General features: G+C 52.5%; 1 protein-coding gene and 1 long non-coding RNA gene across 3 annotated transcripts in view; one reads left to right on the plus strand and one right to left on the minus strand.

The window, feature by feature from the left end:
• The window catches only part of LOC123503498 (serine proteinase stubble-like), a 156486-nt gene that overhangs the window by 2101 nt on the left and 146885 nt on the right, over positions 1–7500 (plus strand). The window lies entirely within an intron of this gene.
• LOC123503523 overlaps positions 6383–7500 on the minus strand; it is a 10845-nt gene continuing 9727 nt past the window's right edge. The window contains exons 2-3 of the long non-coding RNA XR_006674509.1: positions 7174–7235; positions 6383–6458 (exon numbers count right to left, since the gene is read on the minus strand). This is a non-coding gene — a long non-coding RNA (uncharacterized LOC123503523). The remainder of the gene's footprint in view (positions 6459–7173; positions 7236–7500) is intronic.

Here is a 7500-nt window from a genome sequence, read left to right on the forward strand (position 1 = left end):
GTGAGAAGACTGTCACCATGGTGGAGGTGACGCATCAGCAGGTGAAGCGATTATTGCGGGGCTGGACACACAGAAAGCTACCGGCCCTGATGACATCAGCCCGCACCTGCTGAAGCGATGCTCCCAGGAACTGGCTGCCCCTCTCACCCAAGTCTTCACAACTTGTGTACGGGAAAACGTCTGGCCTTCAGTGTGGAAGGAGGCTCGAGTAGTTCCCGTACACAAAAAAGCTCAGGACGGACCCAAAAACTACAGACCCATATCCCTGTTGTCAGTGGTGGGTAAAGTGTTTGAGAGGGTCGTGGCAGAGGTGGTGTGTAGCCATCTCAAGGACAATGCCCTCCTCTCAGACCAACAGTTTGGGTTCAGACCTGGAAGGTCAACCTCCGACCTAATGATGCTTCTCACCAGGCAGTGGCAGGACGCCCTCGACGACGGCAAGGACACTATAGTGGTTGCTTTGGACATAGCTGGAGCTTTTGATAAAGTATGGCACAACGGATTACTGGAAAAGCTTCGTGCTAAAGGCATCCAGGGTGGCTTGCTACGACTCCTGGGAAATTACCTGCAGGACAGAAGCCTCAAGGTGGTTGTCAACGGGCAAACATCTGAGTCCCTGCCTGTGGAGGCATCAGTGCCACAGGGTTCAATTCTTGGCCCACTCCTGTGGAATATCTACGTGGATGATCTTCTCCAGCTACTGCCAGGAGTCAAGGCCTATGCTGATGACTGCACCCTCTCCTATACCTATCCACGCCAGGACAGTGGGCGGGCTGCTGAGGCCATCAATCAGCAGCTACGAGTGATAGAGGAGTGGGGTGCTCGCTGGCAAGTGACATTCGCGCCGGAGAAGACACAGGCAATGGTTGTCTCTCGGTCCCCAGCCGCCATGGCAGCAATGGCAGGAAAGTTGTCTTTTGGCGCTGCTGCTCTCCCACTCCAAGATGACGTCAAGATACTTGGAGTGGAGGTGGATCGAGGGCTGAGGTTTGACAGCCATGTCAAATCCATTGCCAAGAAAGCCTCTCACAGGATCTCCGCTCTCAGAAGGATCGCCAGTTTCCTCGACAGGAAGGGAGACTGCTGCTGTACAAGGCACAGGTGCGGCCCCACCTTGAGTACGCAGCTCTCTCCTGGATGTCCTGTGCCGCCACACACAGAAGGAGACTGGACAGCATCCAACGCCGCGCCATACGGCTAGTAGATGCTGCAATACCACCTCACCCAGAGCCTGAGCGTCCCTTGATTCACTGGAACACCGCAGAGATGTGGCGGCAATCGTAGTGTTCCATAAGGCACAGGTGCAAAGAGTGCCACATCTGGCAGGGCTGCGTCATCCTCTGAGAGTCACCGCACGGAGCACGAGAACGGTGCTCAATGGTGGTGACGCCGTAGAGGTGCCGCGATCCCACAGGTGTCAGCATCAACGCACCTTCGCAGGACGCGTCTCCAGGATGTGGAACTTGTTCACGGCCGCGGTGCCTCACGTCCAGGAGATGAACACACACAGTGTCAAACTGATGGCACATAAGTGGAGACAGACACTGCCAACTCCTCTGACACTCTTTGTGACGTGACACTCAGTGTAGTGCAGTGCGTGAATAGTGCTAGTGAAGTGAAAAGAACAGTGCTCCATTTACATGCTGACCATCTTGTATATTTTCTATTTTTAAGTCTTGTAAATATTGTAGAAATAGATTGTAGTACCCTTAGAATAGGTAGCACACGACAGTGCGCCTTTGGGTACATGTTCTTCTGTATAAATTATGTTTAAATAAAAAAAAAAAAAAAAGAGAGAGAGAGAGAGAGAGAGAGAGAGAGAGAGAGAGAGAGAGAGAGAGAGAGACCATCTGGCTGTGGAACAAAGCAGACTGGGCTTCCCTGCGCCGCGACCTGACCCACACCCCATGGGCCACTCTGCTACAGGGAGGAGCAGAGAGTGAAGCACTTGCACTTACCTCTCACCTTCTCGCCCTCCAGAGACGCCACGTCCCACACAGGGAATACACCACCAGACCGACGGATCAGCCATGGTTTGGCTACCGTTGCCGTGTTGCTGCTGAGGCAAAGTATGCTGCCTGGCTCCGCTACAAGAGGAACCCGACTCGGCGCAACAAGGACTTGCATAGGGCTGCATGCAGGAGGATGGTGGTAACCAGCAAGTGGGCCTTAAAAAAGTGGGAGGAAAGCCTGCGCCGGAAACTGTGTGGCACTGGCGTAGGAAACAAAACTTGGTGGTCCTTGTTAAGGACAAACAGGAACTGGCCACCAAGAATCCATCCCTCCCTCAGCAAGCAGGACGGTACTGTCGCCACCAGCAGTAAGGAGAGGGCACAGTTGCTGGCTTCCTTGTTTGCTGGAAAAATGAAGGTGGGGAATCCACAGCAGCCACCGCCTCAGCTGGTCCAGCAATGTGAGAAGACTGTCACCATGGTGGAGGTGACGCATCAGCAGGTGAAGCGATTATTGCGGGGCTGGACACACAGAAAGCTACCGGCCCTGATGACATCAGCCCGCACCTGCTGAAGCGATGCTCCCAGGAACTGGCTGCCCCTCTCACCCAAGTCTTCACAACTTGTGTACGGGAAAACGTCTGGCCTTCAGTGTGGAAGGAGGCTCGAGTAGTTCCGTACACAAAAAGCTCAGGACGGACCCAAAAACTACAGACCCATATCCCTGTTGTCAGTGGTGGGTAAAGTGTTTGAGAGGGTCGTGGCAGAGGTGGTGTGTAGCCATCTCAAGGACAATGCCCTCCTCTCAGACCAACAGTTTGGGTTCAGACCTGGAAGGTCAACCTCCGACCTAATGATGCTTCTCACCAGGCAGTGGCAGGACGCCCTCGACGACGAGAGAGAGAGAGAGAGAGAGAGAGAGAGAGAGAGAGAGAGAGAGAGAGAGAGACGAGACGAGACGAGAGACAAGAGATGAGACGAGACGAGACGAGACAAGAGAGAGGACACGAGACGAGAGACATAAGACGAGACAAGAGAGAGAGAGAGAGGAGACGAGACAGAGGAGACGAGACGAGAGACAGAAGACGAGACGAGAAACAAAAGGAAAGGAGACGAGATGAGACGAGACAAGACGAAAGAGAAGAGATGAGAGACGAGACGAGACGAAGCAAGAGACAGAGGAGACGAGACGAGACGAGACGAGAGAGACAGAGGTGACGAGACGAGACAGAGGAAACGAGACGAAATAAGACAGAGGAGACGAGATGAGACGAGACAGAGGAGACGTGACGAGACGAGAGAGAGAGGGTGAGAGGCGAGACGAGAGACAGAGGAAACGAGACGAGATAAGAGACAGAGAAGACGAGAGGAGACGAGAGAGTAGACGAGACGAGAAGAGAGTAGAGACGAGACGAGACTAGACGAGAAGAGAGAGAGAGAGAGGAGAGGAGACGAGACGAGAAGGGAGGAGAGGAGAGGAGAGGAGACGAGAGAGAGAGAGAGAGAGAGAGAGAGAGACGAGACGAGAGAGAGAGAGAGACGAGAGAGACGAGACGAGACGAGAGAGCCGAGACAAGACGAGAGAAGAGACGAGACGAGACGAGAGAAACGAGAAGAGACGAGACAAGACGAGAGAAAGGAGACGAGACGAGAGAAAGAGAAGAGACGAGACGAGACGAGAGAGAGGAGACGAGACGAGACAAGAGAGAGAGAGACGAGACGAGAGAGAGAGAGAGAGACGAGACGAGACGAGACGAGACGAGACGACGAGACGAGAGAGAGACGAGACGAGACGAGAGAGAGACGAGAGAGAGAGAGAGAGAGAGAGAGAGAGAGAGAGAGAGAGAGAGAGAGAGAGAGAGAGAGAGAGAGAGAGAGAGAGAGAGAGAGAGAGAGAGAGAGAGAGAGAGAGAGAGAGAGAGAGAGAGAGAGAGAGAGAGAGAGAGAGAGAGAGAGAGAGAGAGAGAGAGAGAGAGATACGATAAGATACGATACGATACGAGACGAGACGAGAGACGTCACGAAACGAGACGAGAGAGAAGCGAGAGAAGAGACAAGAGACAAGAGAAGAGACGAGGAGACGAGACGAGAAAGAAGACGAGATGAGACGAGACGAGAAAGGAGAGATGAGACGAGACGAGAAAGGAGACGAGATGAGACTAGACGAGAAAGGAGACGAGATGAGACGAGACGAGAAAGGAGACGAGATGAGACGAGAACGAGGAGAGGAGACGAGAGGAGACGAAACGAGAAGAGAGAGAGGAGACGAGACGAGACAAGACGAGAGATGAGACGAGACGAGAACGAGGAGAGGAGACGACACGAAACGAGAACAAGGAGAGGACACGACACGAGACGAGAACGAGGAGAGGAGACGAGACGAGAGAGAGGAGACGAAACGACACGAGAGACGAAACGAGACGAGAGACGAGACGAGATAAGAGAAAGGAGACGAGGCGAGAAATGACGAGAGAGAGAGAGAGAGAGAGAGAGAGAGAGAGAGAGAGAGAGAGAGAGAGACCACCACACCACCACCTTGGTGAGTGCTGACGCTGGTCTCATCATTGCTTCACCCTGCAGGAACGCTCACTGTGCTTCACTTGTGACACCACCACACATTTCATCAACCTCCTGCCACCCATAACTCCTCTGCAACATGCAATACAAGTTAATGTCTTTATAGGTACACACACACACACACACACACACACACACACACACACACTATTTGATAAATGTTTGTTTCAATGTGCATAGTGTGTGGCCAGCCAGACGCGTCCTGACATTGTATGGTGATGTGAAGGTGTGGTGTTGGCGGCTCAGGCTACATGTCTTGAAGTGACGCTTGGCAACTCAAGGCGAGTGAGTCCATCATGGCGCACACTCCAAGCCGTTGTCATCGCAAATCCTGTACCTGATAGTGCTGCCCATCTCTCCAGGCGTCCCAACAACAAACTTTGACTTGACGTTAGGCTAATGAAAAATACTGAAAACTGTTCACTAGGAATTAAAAGTCAATCTTCTCATGTTTATTATCGTGGTGTTTATAGTGCTTAGCTAGACCTCCTCCTCCTCCTCTATCTGCCTACCTCTCCATCTATCTGTTTGTTTATCCAACTGTCCATTTACATATCTATCATCCCATCAAAATACCCGCTTATATAATTATCTTCACACAAGCATGTAAATACCACCACCACCACTACCTCCACCACCACACACACACACACACACACACACACACACACGGCCCGGTAGCTCAGTTAGAGCGCTGGCTTCACAAGCCAGAGGACCGGGGTTCGATTCCCCGGCCGGGTGGAGATATTTGGGTGTCTCTCCTTTCACGTGTAGCCCCTGTTTACCTAGCAGTGAGTAGGTACGGAATGTAAATCGAGGAGTTGTGACCTTGTTGTCCCGGTGTGTGGTGTGTACCTGGTCTCAGGCCTATCCGAAGATCGGAAATAATAAGCTCTGAGCTCGTTCCGTAGGGTAACGTCTGGCTGTCTCGTCAGAGACTGCAGCAGATCAAACAAAGAATTACACACACACACACACACACACACACACACACACACACACACACACACAGAGTGAGTTTCACTGTTTGATCTCCTCTGGCTTGTGAAGCCAGCGCTCTAACCACTGAGCTACCGGGTGTGTGTGTGTGTGTGTGTGTGTGTGTGTGTGTGTAATTCATTGCTTGATCTGCTGCAGTCTCTGACGAGACAGCCAGACGTTACCCTACGGAACGAGCTCAGAGCTTATTATTTCCGATCTACTGCAGTCGCGCGTGGGTGGAGAGTACTGACCTGTGGCTGTATGTGCGCGGCAGGAAGGAATTCCGGAACACCTTGCATAGGGCGCTGGAGTCCGAGGTGGGCGTGACGCGGGGGTTGGGCGGTGCCTCAATGGCCTTTTCGAGGCGGTCAGCAACCGAGACCCGCGACACATCCTTATTGAGTACTGCTGCTGCGCATGGGCACTGTGGAGTATGCGTTCTCCGCGGGATTCTCGTAGTCGTGGTTGTGGAGGTGATAGTGGTAGAGGTGGGTGTGGTGTGGGTGTTTCAAGGGGAGGAGTCGGTGGCATGGTGTTTAGGGGTTTCTTGATGGGGAAGTTTAGGGAGTAGAAGATCATGTGGTGGTCCACACACTGTTGACGGCGCCCACAGCGTTGTGCACCATGTTCTACTCGTTCTGAAGCCGCGCCTCCTCATCCCGACACGGGCAGTCACGTACGCGTTTCCGCTTCATGCACACGATCACCAACACCAATTCCACCACTAGCACGGGCATAGCGGTGCTGAACACCACCACTAGCACCATCTGGCCAGCCGACATGGCCTCCGCCACAGGGCTTGGTCGCGCCACGCTGCCCACCACTACCGTGACAATGCTGCACTGCGGCCCGCCCATGCTGTGCCGGAGGGAGCAGTGGTAGCCCACAACCAGCTCCGCCGCCTCCTGGTAGGAGATGGCGTTAGGCCCCTGATACCACTTCAGGCAACTGCAACACCACAAAAAACCCTGTCAGGAACACAGTGCATACATACATCCCCACACCGCCCCCCTAACACACACACACCCCGTAATGCAGTGGTTAGCACACTCGACTCACAATCGAGAGTCCGGGTTCGAATCCCAGGAAGCGGCGAGGCAAATGGGCAAGCCTCTTAAGGTGTAGCCCCTTTTCACCTATCAGTAAATAGGTACGGGATGTAACTGGAGGGGTTGTGGCCTCGCTTTCCCGGTGTGTGGAGTGTGGTGTGGTCTCAGTCCTACCCGAAGATCGGTCTATGAGCTTTGAGCTCGCTCCGTAATGGTGAAGACTTGCTGGGTGACCAGTAAACGACCGAGGTGAATACACACACACACACACACACACACACACACACACACACACACCACGCTATTTCACCTCCCACTACGCCATCTGGACACCCTCCCGTAGGTGTACTCAAACTAAGAACAACCCCCCTAGTGTGTGTGTGTGTGTGTGTGTGTGTGTGTGTGTGTGTGTGTGTGCATGGGAGTAGACCTAACATCACCACCAGTGCCGCTATCACCTAACACGTGACTACTTCCACTACTACCAAATTAACTGTTATGTCTCCTTCACCAAGAAAAGATGAGATTCTGATACCGCTAACCACCACTAACCACCACCACCACCACCACCACCACACAGCACAGCACACACAAGGAAAACCAGCAATACAAACCTATTGACAAACAACGCTCTGTACGAAGCATTCCTCACCTGGACAAACACACTGGCACATCCCTGTAAAATAACAACATTTATGTCAAGGGTGAGCGCCACTTGGTCGCTCGCTTGGCGCCAAAACACACCCAAACAATCAAAATGATCTTCAATATTAATCATCAATTTTGTCAATGTCCACAGTCACAAAGCACAACGAGGTGACGGAGTGATGTCACCATTGCAACAAATGGAATGACACGATACACATTTATACAGTGTATCATAATGGCCTCATAATTCACGACCTTTTTTTATTTGTTTGACTCTCTTCAATGACTTTACT

This window comes from Portunus trituberculatus, chromosome 14 (assembly GCF_017591435.1).
Source record: "Portunus trituberculatus isolate SZX2019 chromosome 14, ASM1759143v1, whole genome shotgun sequence".
Lineage (NCBI taxonomy): Eukaryota > Metazoa > Arthropoda > Malacostraca > Decapoda > Portunidae > Portunus > Portunus trituberculatus.